Here is a 14,195-nt window from a genome sequence, read left to right on the forward strand (position 1 = left end):
TTTGAACATGAATCTGCCGCTATCGCACATTACATGCACATATCCCCTCGTGAAGGAATACTCTCATTTGGATATGAAAGATGGGGTCTTAACACGGTGACAGAGAGAATCCACTCGTCCAGAACACACAGGGATCACCAGTGTCAATGGTCGCGGCCCACTAGTTAAAACTATAATGGTCGCCAGACCAAGGCCTTCTGTCGCCTAGACGGCTAAACAAAGGACCCTAGCCTGGGGCCGGTTTCCATAAACTTTGTCTAGTAGCCCCCATAGCACTAACAGACAAGTGGAGCCCGCCAGCAAACACTACTCACCCAACCTGGAACGCACCGCTCCTCACAACAGCGGCATGTCCGACAGTTCAGCTGTGGCCTGACAGGTTTCACCCCAACAAACACAGCAAGGAACTGCAGTTGAGAAGCATGCAGCGGCGTGCTCCCAATACGAAAACCGGTGGAGGGTTTGTAGAATGATCATCATCTTCTAGACACTCCAGTACGAAGACAATATCGCCGTATTTTCTCGAAAATAGTGAGAGAGAAAATAAAGATATGATGTCAACGTATCCTTGTTTCCCAAGCTGTTCCTAATCCAATTTCTTCCATCATGGTGTCAAGTGTGGGGATCTACCGAGGCACCTCTTCCTTGTGGTGAAAGCGAGAAGGAGGAGAGCAGGTGACCACACACCTGCTTATGAAGGTAAGCTGATGAGGGGTGTGGTCAGACTAATACTGGTATTAGAGGTACATTTGTGGTTTATTCAGTACGCGTGCACGTACGCGAGATAGTGCAGAAGGCGATGCCAAGCTAAGCCACTAACGATACAGAACCCTACTTTTGCATGCTTTCAATTTCAGGTTATAAGACCAAACAGCCAAGGAGCGTCAGTTTAGAAAAAGTTACCACCTCCAGTCCAGCTGCAAGACGTATGCTCCTGTTTCTCATAATCTCACTGTGTGACTTGTGACTTACAATATGAAATTTGTACTGTAAGCTATATATTTTACCACTTTGTATTTCTATTGGATTGTCTGTTTTACGTGTGTATTGTGTAACCTCCGCTGCCATGTTTAAATGTCAATGGCACAAATCAAATCTAAATAAATCAAATCAAATAAATCATGGTTTAAATTGGATTATACCACAGCATTATGTGGTGGAATCAAAGAGAGATGATTCAGAGTTTTGAATTTATGGTGTGCAATCTTTTAAATTTTTTTATCTAATTTGCAGTTCATGCATTTTTTAGTTGTAGTTTTTAGTCTCAAGGAAGAAAATTCAACAGTTAATGGATCTATTTCCTATTTCCGCACATTATGTCCATTTCGTCGACCAGTTGGTTTAGAATCCTGAGAATGAAATAGATGTTTTATGTATACCACCTAGCTACAGTATGAGTACACATTAATATGTACTCATAATAATAAATAATGAAAATACATTTATAAATAATAAAATAATGAAAGATAAATTTTTTTTTTTTAAACTTTCATTCAATCAATCAATCTGCACGGTGATTGATTGAATAAAAACTTTATTAACAGTTTTCTTCCTCTTCCCCACTGAGCCCACTTATGTTAAATGTCCGGTAGCCATGTGAAATAATGTAACAAGATTGCATGGTCTAGTTGTCAACATTGCATAAGGAATATGATAGGAACACACATAGGCTCAAGCTGCAGTAGGAAGGGTAGGAAGGAACACTAGAGGCCCAGGGGTTGCAGCTACCTAATTGAATTGCATTTTACTTCACTACGTTGTGCAAAGCCTAAAAGGATTGTAGACAGAAGAAAGGATGGGAGAAATAAAAAATAAAAAAAGAATAAAAACTATTTAATCAGAGTGGTACATAAGCCCTTACTTGTGCAAGACTGCTGCAAAAGATACTAATATTATCTCCGCCAGGCAGAAGCCCGGTGCCGCTGTGTTTGTGCACAGGTGCATTTGTTTCTCCCTCCGCAGCAAATCTCGCAAACTATAGGGCCGATTTGGATGAAACATCGCACAAGAGGGCAATGCTATACAGGTTTGTTGCTCAGAGCCCTGGCAATCAGCTCTCTGACCCCTGTTTACACATGGAAATGCCACAGTGAACCTATTGTCATTGATATACCAAAAACTTGTATGCATTATTTTCCATCATTGTCCATTGAAATAAGCCCTGCCTCCTTTCATATCTCATGAACCTTTTGTCATAGAGACTTATGGGAGATGAACTAAGTACCGACTACTACTGTTACGTTAACCATGCCCCCATGCTTAAGTGTATAATAGTGTGCAATAGTGTGTAATAGTGTGACAGTGTAATCGTTTGTAATAGTGTGCAATAGTGTGATACTACTATCAAATTATGAATGACTTACTACCATAGTATCTTTATACCTGTATCACTGTACATGATAATACTACACTGTACATACATCTGATTAGCACTATTACTCAGTAGTACTCATTTATATATTTTATATCCAGTTTAATCACCTGTACATTGTATATTCTTACATTTGCACTCTGGTTGGATGCCAAACTTATTTTTGTTGTACTGAACTTGTGCTGTATAATGGCAATCCATTGTAATATAATGTAATCAAATCTAATATTGTAGTCATGTTTGTTTGCTCTGTGAGAGAGATAGAAGAAATATGTGGCTGCTGCCTTGTGGAAATTTGTGCTCTACTGAGCACACTTTTCTAGTTTTGATTATGGTCAAGGCAGTTGCTATGGGCTGATGCTTAAGTGTTGTAATATTTTGTATGTTGGAGTCTTTAGTGCTGATAGCTGATAATGATATGTTGCCACTGACATAGACATGTTCAAGTTATGCTATGAATTCTCATCTGACATTAAATATTATTCCGAAGCAAAAATGAACTGCCCAAATACATTTTCAAGTAGGATTCTGAACTAAATCAATCTAATTAATAAAACCATATAATATTCTCTAAATACTGACTTCCGTTATGCCTTTTTCTGAACTCGCCTGAAATAAGATGTAAATAAAATTTGCCCTAATGACTCTTCTATGCCTCCCTTCATTGACATGCAATTCTCTGAGTCATGAGCACCGAAATATACTCATAAGTGTGCACTTTTATACTTTTCTCACTGACCAAACAGCTTTGGGGCATGGCATTTTCACCGCTAGAGAAAACGTTAGGTTATGACTATAACCAAGTTCTGTTAACACTTAGTGAACGCTCAGCGTTCATTGCATATATCTCGCTTCAGCATATATACACTGAATAATTTTACAATGTACCTTTAAATGCCAGCATTCATCTGGCCACACCCCCATCCGCTTACCTATATAAGCAGGGATGGTGCCACACACTCATCTCCTTCCCAACAAATTTCATCACAATGAAAGATCAAGGGCCTGCAGCGGCGTCTAAACGCTGAGCGTTCACTAAGTGTTAACAGAACTTGGTTATAGTCATAACCTAACGTTCTGTATCACACTTAGCTCACGCTCAGCGTTCATTGCATAATAGGAGCTGAGCGGGAGCTAGAAGCTCGACAAATGTACCCTGCTGAGGCCCCCCACAACCATCAGACCAGGGAGGGCCGAGCCCCCCCGACCCACCCTAATGGAGGGCACCCCCCCTATTGGTGGCTTCACGGGAGGGCGACGGACCCGACCGTGCGAAGAGGCACTCAAGCAACTCAACGCACAGGGTGAGCAGACCGTGGCTTGACCCCACGACTACACACACGCACAACCCGCATGCCACCCGGGAACGAACGGAGGGAAACAACCACGTTACTGCCCCCAGAATCACAGGGTCAAGGGCAAACCCAACCCCGTGGCAAGGCCGTAGCAGCGGAGCGCGAAGGAAGACCCAGACCCACCAAAAGGACTGGACTCCCTGGAATGGGGGCCCGGAGAAGTCCATGATGCCAGCATCAAGACCCCACCAGGTGGGCACGTAGTGCCCCGCCCCCCACATCGCCAGCGTATTCGGACAAAGGCCCCTCAGCCGAGCGGGCCCTGTCCCCCCAATAGTACACCGCCTGGCACACTGACCCTGCAACAGGCAGTCAGCATGGCCGTAAGCACACAAAAAAGGTTAACCAACGGAAGCAGGCAGCGCACCGGGGAAAAACCAGGCAACAGGCTATTAACCCTAGCCTGGAGACTGCGGACGAGACAGGCGCCAGAGGGGACAGCTGAACACAGCCGCTCCGGCGGAAGGAGCGGAAGCTGGCGGTGTTGCATGACCAAGCCTCCATTTAAAAAACCCCACCCAGAGGGGTTGAGGCAGAGAAGGCTGACACGATTGGCAGACGTCATGAACGGGCAGGGGCACCCTCAAACGGTGAACCCGGGAGTTGACACTGCTCCAACACACCAGGGAATCAACCACCTTGGTGTTACCCAATGCGGTGGTTGTTCCTATAACCCCTCAAGAAAAAAACTCCAAAACACACCTGCGGGTATACACCGGCTATACCGCAGTACAAGTGTTTCAGTTTTTCAAAAAAGGGTTAACCCAGGCCTACGGGTCGACGAAACATTACTTCGGACCGGGCCTGGCGATACGGGAAGCACAGGGTCACCAGAGGAGGTCAAATACCACCCCAACAGGCCCCTCTTCGCCATGCGTGAGAGAGGAGCGAAAAAGAATGGAGAACCAGCCCCTAAGCACACCGTACTTGGTATTCCCAGGCGGTCTCCCAACCAAGTACTAACCAGGACCAACCTGTGTAGCGGCCGAGATCCGCCGAGATCGAGCGTGTACAGGTTGGCATGGCCGTAAGCCATTACGACAGTGCTGAGTAAAAAACTTACCCAACCAGGGTCTCCATAGCGCTTAACCCTGTGACACCCGGACCGACCTGGCATTTTTCCCCCTGAAAAAAGCCCAAGTCCCTCAGGGTACCAGAACAGCAGATCTGCATCCCCGGCGGACAACGGGTTCAACTGATCCGGACCAGCGTGACCAGAACCAGTCCCGTGCCCTAACCACGCCGACATGCCTACTCCAGGAGAAAGGGCAGATATGCGTGTCGATCTTAACATGAAAAGAAGGCGCCACCCAGACGTTCGGGCGAACCGCGCCTGGTGGCCCACCCCAAGGGCGTGAGACCCCTCTACATATGTTCAGATCCATTCCGTCATCCTCCCCCAGACATGAACGAGAATCCGTCGATAACCAACCCAGGATGTGGGATGTGGTCGTCGGAAGAGGAAAAACCCCCATCTCAGTTGCTTTATAAAAACGCCGTTTTAACCTCAAGCAACCAAGGCGTGCCAGTCAGTCGCCTGTTTACAGCGAGCTAGCACTATACGTGCGTCGGGACACACCCCCATCAATGAACAGGCTATTTAGACCTGTCATTGAATCCCCAAGGCGCCCAGGGGAACGACAAGAGGGGTGTGACACTTCCTAACTCCAACACTTTTTGAATAGAAAAGAAGGAAGCACCAACAGTATGTATCCCAGTCTACACAGCCGGGGGTAAAAACTGTTCACATTTTTACATCCCACCACCCTCCCATAGGAAGGAGACGGGGATCCCCAGAGAGACTTCCCACGCGAGCTGTACAGATTGAAAAGAATATATTGCACCTTGAGCCATGTAAAAAATTGGTTTTAGGGCTCTCCGGGGAAGAGGCACTGAACCCATACACACTCAATAATCGAATTGAATCGAATACATACACAATAGAATAGGACACCTCCTAGAGGGTCCACTCACTTTGACAATCTGAGGAGGAAGGCTCTGTACTCTGATGGAGGCTCCCTCACATGGAAGGAGGAGTCCGAACTCACAGAAGGCCCGAATAGGCGCTTGGTGAGGAGGAGCCCTGACCACCCCCCCGAAACAGATCCATCACATGGACCTGAACAGCACACGGAAGTCCTACCAACAGAGACGCGCACGGTGACGTACTCTATGGCGGGGGAATTTCTGCGGTGCACACGCCCAATATTCCAGGCCGTGGGACCAGGAAACTCCCCCCCCCCCCCCCCACCCCCCCACCCCGTAACGTGCCGAACCGCAACGTGACAGGAACCTTGAAGGACAGGGGGTGTACCCCTGACCGACAGAAACAAGGGGGAGAGGAAAGGTTACCAGTTCACCCCTTTACGACCCCACACCCATGATACGATGTAATGACAAAAAGAGAATATGACACAGTCATAGTCAGCTCTATGAAGCGTTTGACAGCTTCACACAGCGCATGAGCTAACCTGCTATCTGATTTTTACTAAGGAAAAAACACAGAATAGAGAGGACTCTCTAAGAGCCCCGGTCCAACATACACATGTGCTTCTGTGGCCAGTCCTACAGAGGAACGCCGTTTTTCATAATGAGAGAATACATAATTCTCGATTAGTATCGGCCACAGGCCTTGCTAAGCACACACGACAGCGACCAAACAATCTTTTCTTTTAGGAAAATAAAGTTTCTCCAGCAGTTTTAGCACAACCTCAGCAATCAAGCTAAGGGTTAAATCGCATCCCTACCACACAAAAGACACAATGTAGTGCAACAACATGTCTGATAGGAGGATGAAAAAGTCCCCAGGGAACCGGGGGGAAACACAATCCTCTTATTTTACCCTTAATACGGCCAGTTAAAACAGGAAAACCTGTTAATATGTGAACACACTGTTCATTGTCATCACAGGCTGAGAAAAGAACATTCTTTTACTCACTTGTCACTAAGCATAGCTTCATAGGTTAGTTACCTTAGTTGTGAGTACACGGTACATATAAACACACATGATGTTTCTCACACAACAACCAGATCATTTTCACATCTGTAACAACCCGATTTGCACGGAGAAGCTAACTGCCAGTGACAAAGACAGTTCACACATAACTCGCGTCGTATCCTAAATGCATTGCAGCAACACACGTTTTGGGAAAACATCGTTATTCACAAAACATTTAGAAAGGTAAAACCAGAAGACGTGTTATAAGGTCTGGTCAAACCTTGTCCTACCCGGAACGTAGATCAGCGAAGTGCAGTCTCAAGACACCGTAGAAACACAGCCGTCCTGTGTTGTTCGATCCGGGCAGCGTCGCCGCTCTACCCGTCGCAACGGTCCATTTGTTGACGCAATCCTTGCCGTCCTGGCTCAGGGCAGGGTCGACGAACATCCCCTGTCAAAGATGACGTCGTAGTCAAGAGTGTAAAACATGTTATAATCAAAGCACGTTCAACAGAGTAGCATTAAGCTAACGGCCGCTCCAACCGTCGCTATTACCCCTGCTCGCGAGACGCCGAGCGAACGGCGCACGCGACCAGAGGGGAGCTCACGGCGGCGCGCGAGTAGCGAGTAGCGCGCTGGCCTTGTCCGATAGCAGCAAGCTAACGTTTCCTAGTGATCACAACAGCTAGCGCTGCAGCTAACAGCTGACTGGCTAACAGTAGGCCCAACCTCTGTAGGCCACGCAGTGATCCCAGCAGGCTAACGCTGCAGCTAACAGCTGACTGGCTAACCGTAAGCTAAGCAGCTATCACCTGAACTTGTACACAATGATATAACACTCACCCAGACAGGCCGTTGTTCTGAAACCCTCCTCACTTTTTAAGAGAAAAGAGAAACAAGATGTCAACACAGCTTTACAACGGTGATTTTACCAACACCCGACGGAATCAGCACAATACCAAACTGGCCTGTGTAGCTGACTTGAACATGGATCTTCCGCTATCGAACATCCATGCACATATCTCCTCGTGAAGGAATACTCTCATTTGGATATGAAAGAAGGGGCTACACGGTGACAGGGAGATACCCACTCGTCCAGAAAACACAGGGATCACCAGTGTTAATGGTCGCGGCCCACTAGTTAAAACTACAATGGTCTTCGCCTAGGTGGCTGAACAAAGGACCCTAGCCTGGGGCCGGTTTTCATAAACATTGTCAAGTAGCCCCCATAGCACTAACAGACAAGTGAAGCCTGCCAGCGACAGTACTCACCCAACCTGAAACCCACCGCTTCTCACAACAGCGGCGTGTCCTACAGTTCAGCTGTGGCCTGAAAGGTTTCACCCCAACCAACACAGCAAGGACCTGCAGTTGAGAAGCATGCAGCGGCGTGCTCCCAATACGAAAACCGGTGGAGGGTTTTAGAATGATCACCATCTTCCAGACACTCCAGTGACGAAGACAACATCGCCGTATTTTCTCGAAAATAGTGAGAGAGAAAATAAAGATATGATGTCAACGTATCTCCTTGTTCTTCCTCTCCTCGTAAACATTGCTTTCCCAGCAATATCTTTCTCCACGTCAAGTGGGCATATAGCAACACGTTGCTTGTGATGAAATTTGAGAAGGAGATGAGTGTGTGGCACCATCCCTGCTTATATAGGTAAGCGGATGGGGGTGTGGCCAGATGAATGCTGGCATTTAAAGGTACATTGTGAAATTATTCAGTGTATATATGCTGAAGCGAGATATATGCAATGAACGCTGAGCGTGAGCTAAGTGTGATACAGAACTGCTACAGCCAGAATTTAGTTTTGTAAAACTTGTGTGTGCGTGCGTGTGGACATGCCTACAGTTTACTGCCTGGGAAAGTAGCTTACTTAAAAAGCCCATAATGGCCATTTACCATTTTAATATTTTCTTTTTAGTGGTTTACAAATATTTGCATGTTTTTAAGGTCAAAAAGCACCTCAAACAGAATGTTTTGGCTCCTGTCTCTTTAAATGAAAATAAGCAATTTTTCTGCAGAACTTCGTGGTTCATGAAATTCAGATAGAACTGTAAAACTAGGCTTTGCAGATCAGCAATTGTATATATTATCCTAAATAAACATATTTTAGTAAAGCATTTACAAGCAAGCCCCCATTTTGACAAACAGATATCTTTTTAACAAACGGATAAAATTAAGTCAGGAGTAAGACCAGAGCATATTGTGAACAAAAATAAACACCAATAGACATATAATGCCAAGAGTTAACGATTGTGTTACATATTGACGTCGTTTATTTATGGAAGGCTGGACTAAAAACTGCATTTCAAGCAGTTAAAGTTTCAGTTATTCTGTCGGAGAGAATAACTCCCTTTTGGGTGGACATTCTGACATTCCAGCTATATAACACACTAAAGGTAAGGGGAAATATAAAAAGCATAATATAACCTCTTTAATGTACCGCAGATCTGTAGTCTTCAACCCATCAGCTTTCATTCACACAACTCCTTAGAATATTATTCCCGGCTAGCAACACCCATTCAAAATTCAGTTGAACAGCCTCAAACCAGCAGTTCACAAGCCTATATACGGCAGCCATTCTCCATGTCATAAAAACCCAGATTTTGCATACTTATATCTCTGTATGAGAAGGTGACGACAGGAGGTGCCCTAGGAAATTGACGTAATCACACACAAATGGTGGCTAGCTGTGTCCCATTTCACACACAGTGTCATTGCTTGGGGCTACGCTGGCCTGACCTCTGACCCCTTCAGCAACCAGAGACCGGCCTTTGGGGCAAGCCTCTACGGCAACAACAGTATCTTGACTCCAAACGACTGGGCTCTGCAAAAATCAAACACAAAGATTCTCTTTTGAGAAATCATACACTGTTAGCACTCAAAACAAGGAAATCTTATTATAATACTGTTTATCTTTTTTTTGCATTATTGTTTTAAGCAGAATAAGCCTAATATTGATACTAAGACACAAACAAAATGAGCTATTTATATGAACACAACTGAGTTAACCATTTGAATCCTCAATAAACAATACAAGGTAGAGTATGGAGCTATAGGGGATGCAGGTTCCATCTTAGCTGTTCTACCAAATTTAACAATGTCTTTATTCTGAGTTTCCAAATCATCTGAACATAGCAAAGCTATATGGGAAAACACCTGGGACAGATTGAGAGAAAAACAGACACGCAGGCAGACAAAGAGACATTCCTGGAACTATTTCCCCTTAAATTCCCTAAAAGCTTCAGGGGAAAGAAAGCGTTTACAAAATCACAGCAAATAAAGGGGAAGTGGAACGAAGACTAAACAAACTCAGGGCTGTTGAGACTGTCACTTGTGAAAAGAGCTTAAGTTGGCAAATTAGTTTTGGGGTGAAGCTGTGACTGCCTCCTATTGTCTGCCGTGACCCCAGTCCGTCATGCCTCCCCAGAGCAAATCAAATAAAACAATAGCAGCATAACGGGAAAAATCAGCCAGCGTTTGAGTAAATCCTCGTGATGGCCATGGTGGGGGGGGGGGGGGGGTGGATGGGTAACCATGTGTATGTTTTATAAAGGAAGTGACTTGGAGAGAGATGTCCAGCTGGATGCTGTTCGCCAGAGCAGCTGCCATTGCACTTGGACCATAGTAAAAAAAGACAAAAAAAAACATGATTCTAAAGCAGCTTCCGCTGTAAGGGGAGTGCTACTGAACTTCAGGATTAAAATGTTATTTATATGCCCACGGAAAAGTCAGTTTGCATTAGTAAACATTTGCTGACTCTCAGAAACGGGAGGGGAGTCTGTCCCCCTATAATCTCTCATGTCACACAGATGTATACATTATTATAAGAGAGTAAAGTGTAAACGTTGAAAGAGCTGTGACCAGAACAACTTTCCTTCAAATTGGATATGGGTACATTTGATGGATATGGGTACATTTTATGGATATGGGCAGGGCACATTTTATGGTTGAGAATCCATAGTAGGCCTATTATCACATACAGTGATTTTTGATGTAAAAGTTCAGACAAACAAAGACAAAGTCAGTTTGTCAGTTGCCGCCCTAAGGCACAGCTCAAGATAAGATAAGCTTGTATTGTCCCTTGTGGGGTAAACAAACAGCCTACAGATTAGTTCTCTAGGCTAGGGAACATAACATAATGCAGAGAAAAATGCCTTGGTTAATTTTGTCATCACAGTGTGTCCAACAGAGCGCATTCTGACTCCATTGTTTACTTATAACTCAGTCATACTACTCAGTCATTGTTTTACAATACTCAGCAACACTGTCTGCATGAATATCATAGCTAGCTTGATAGAGTAGAGAATAATTGTATATACCTACCTACTACCTAACTATAAAGATACATTAACCATTAGTAAGGATTAAGCTATTTCGAATATAATATAGAATAGAACATGCAAACTATTTTGGTTCCAGCTCAAATATAATCCAGTTAATGTAATATTTTTTTATTTATACTTTCGTTTACTGTATATATATATATCCAGTATCAGTTGGGCTCTACTAGGGATTACAGCTGTTCATATTCAGATACATTAATGGGAGTATAGGAATGGTACCAGTTTAGGAATAGTTTAGGTCCAGGTCTGTATGAGCCCTTTTTAAATGTACACACACATCATACCTCCTGCCCATCACATCTCATGCACTTTCTAATCGTGCAAAAGATGTCCACACACACATCGCATGTGCATGCACACACAAATGCCCTCTCCCCTTCCTGTGTGCACATGTCCAGCGGCAGGGGTCTGGTGTATAATTGCTGCCTCTGTGGTATGGACAGACAGGCGGACAGGGGATTGGAGATGACACGCACCCATTATTAGTGAACCAAGTGCTGTTTTTGCAATTACTGAAGGTTTGGCTGAGCGCACTGGATCAGACTCTGGGATTCTCCATCGGGAGCTATTTAAACCCCAACTAGCTTTTGACGGACCTTCTGCCCTGAACAGCACTGGGCTGGGCCTCCTTGCCTGCCTTCTAGTAAATAATTTCTGAGTCAAGCTGTATAAAAAAATTATCATAGATTTATTCATCTGTGGCCAGAGAACCAGAGTGTACACAAGTATCTGACCAGGAAGTGAGCATAGAGCCCTGGTCAGACATACGATTAAATACACATGAAAAATAGATAACCAAAATATGCCCAGAGGGACAAATGAATAAACAATCTGCTTGGCTAGGCTATGTTATTTATTATGTCTTGTTATGTGGGAAACAACCTTGGCACGGCTCTACAGCTCCCACACCTTGGAGTTCTTAAAAGGGATAGTAGTGTCTGCTGTAATCAGGCTAGTTCACTAGTTGGTCATATTAAACTAGTCAAGCTGTAAGACATAGAATATGTATTTTAACACAGATGTATAGACATAGATAACATTTCCATAACAACTCCCCTCTTTGATAATTAATCATAAAATATTATCATTTGATAACTATAACAATTTTATCAAGAATTTAACCTATAATTTACATGCAGAATACTGTTGGAACACTGCCTAAAATGCCCTAAAATGATAAACAGAGAAACTGAAATCTTTAATATCAACTGCAAAAGCATAACTTTTTTAAGTTTAAGTTTACTGAGTAAACCCTTAAGAAGGATGCCTTTATGGTCTGATAGCGCAATGGGCATTAAATCAGGGGCGTCATTTTGGTATGGCAAGGTATGGCACTCGCCATACCTTGGCAAATAAAAATGTAAAAGGGGGGAAACACCCCCTTCACCCCCCCCCCCCCCCCCCCCTCGCCATACCTTGCCTTTTACTGAAATGACGCCACTGCATTAAATCAACATCAAAGCTGAAAAAATATAATCGATTCTGGAGAAATGTCTAGAGGAAAAGAAAGAGTGTTTTGACTTATCTATCAATGGGTCCCACACCGCATTCAAATCGGCCCAAACTATAAAAGAGTAGTTAGGCAGTTCCAACATAGCTGTAGTGAGTACATTATAAAAGTTAGCATCATATGAGTTAGGTGCGTATGCAGAGATCAACGCAATTTTTTGGTTGGAGTATTACATTTTAGCAATAGAAATTTGGCCATCTGCCCACACATCTAGTAGTTTAATATTTAAATTGCGCTTCGCTAGTATGGCTACCCCTCTGGTTTTGGTGCTAAAAGAAGAAGAACTAATGCTAGTCTTGCGGTATCAGCCTTTAATAGGTCAGTTTCTGTTAAGTGTAAGTGTTAATAGGATTGTATGTAACTGCACTTTACTGTTCCACAAGAGGGCGCTATAGGCGTAAGGAGACGCAGCTATTGTAGCTGACGTCAGGTAGAAGGTATGAAAGGGAATGTTCCCTCCCCCTCTATCTCTTTCACTCTAACTCTCACGGAGAGTAGGTCTCGTGGTACAAATGTGCATAAGAAAATAAACCTCGCCGGTTAAGGCTAAAGAGGACCTTGTCGTCATGAACAGTTATTGTTTGCTCCCCAGGTGACTCTGTCAACAGGTTATGGGCCCAGATCACGGAAGAGCAAAAATAAGGATAGCTAGTTAGCTGAAAGTATAGGCTAGTTTAGCAGCGGGAGAACCGCGCGACGCTAAAGCTGAGCTAACGGGCAGCTAAGCTACGCTACCATCAAAAGATGGCGACAAGAGGAAGGAGCAAGTGGCCCACGTTTAACGGAAGGGCAGAAGAATACGAGCTCTGGGAAGAGCGAATGTTGTGCTGTATGCACGGAGTGGGGCTGAAGAAAACCATCTTGACGGGCCTCACCGGAGAAATAACGGCGGCCGCGCAAGCCCTGGATACAAAGCTGAATGCTGACGAATACTGCGAGCTAGCACCACTCCTAGACAACACGAGCTTGGGGCTGATATTCCGGGACACAAAGGACAAAGGCAGAGAGAGTCTAATAGTGTTAAGAGAACACTACATCAGCAGAGATAGGCCCCGGATTGTATCCCTGTATATAAGGTTGACCGCGCTGAAGAAAGCTAACACAGAGACTGTGACTGAATACGTCATCAGGGCGGAACAAATCATCACGGCGCTCAAGAGTGCAGGAGAAGCACCGAGCGATGGACTAATGATGGCAATGGTTATGAGGGGACTACCGAAGATGTATAAACCATTCACACGGTTGGTGACACACAGTTCAGCGGACATGTCGCTGGGGGAGTTCAAGGCCAAGCTGTGGAACTTCGAGGCCTCAGAAGACACAGACCCGGTCGCTGAAGAGGCAGGAGAAAGGGTAATGAAGGCCCGAGCAGCGCCAAAGAGAAAGACCGGACCCCTGACGGAGATGGCGTGTTGGCAATGTGGAGAAAAGGGTCACAGAAAAGATAAATGCACAAAAACAGTCTGGTGTAGTTTCTGTGGAACTTCGGGACACGCGGACAGAGTGTGTAGAAAGAAGCGCAAACAGAGCGCTCGGTACGCGCACAAGATGTTGGCAGCGGTGAACGTGAGGCGAGTCGAGACGACGCCCGGAGAGCAGCGGGAAGAGAGGACTTCACGTTCGGGGCGCAGACAGCATACGTCAGCCAGTCAATGCAGCAGCAGCAGG

This window comes from Notolepis coatsorum (assembly GCF_963971535.1).
Source record: "Notolepis coatsorum genome assembly, chromosome: 7".
NCBI classification, from domain to species: domain Eukaryota; kingdom Metazoa; phylum Chordata; class Actinopteri; order Aulopiformes; family Paralepididae; genus Notolepis; species Notolepis coatsorum.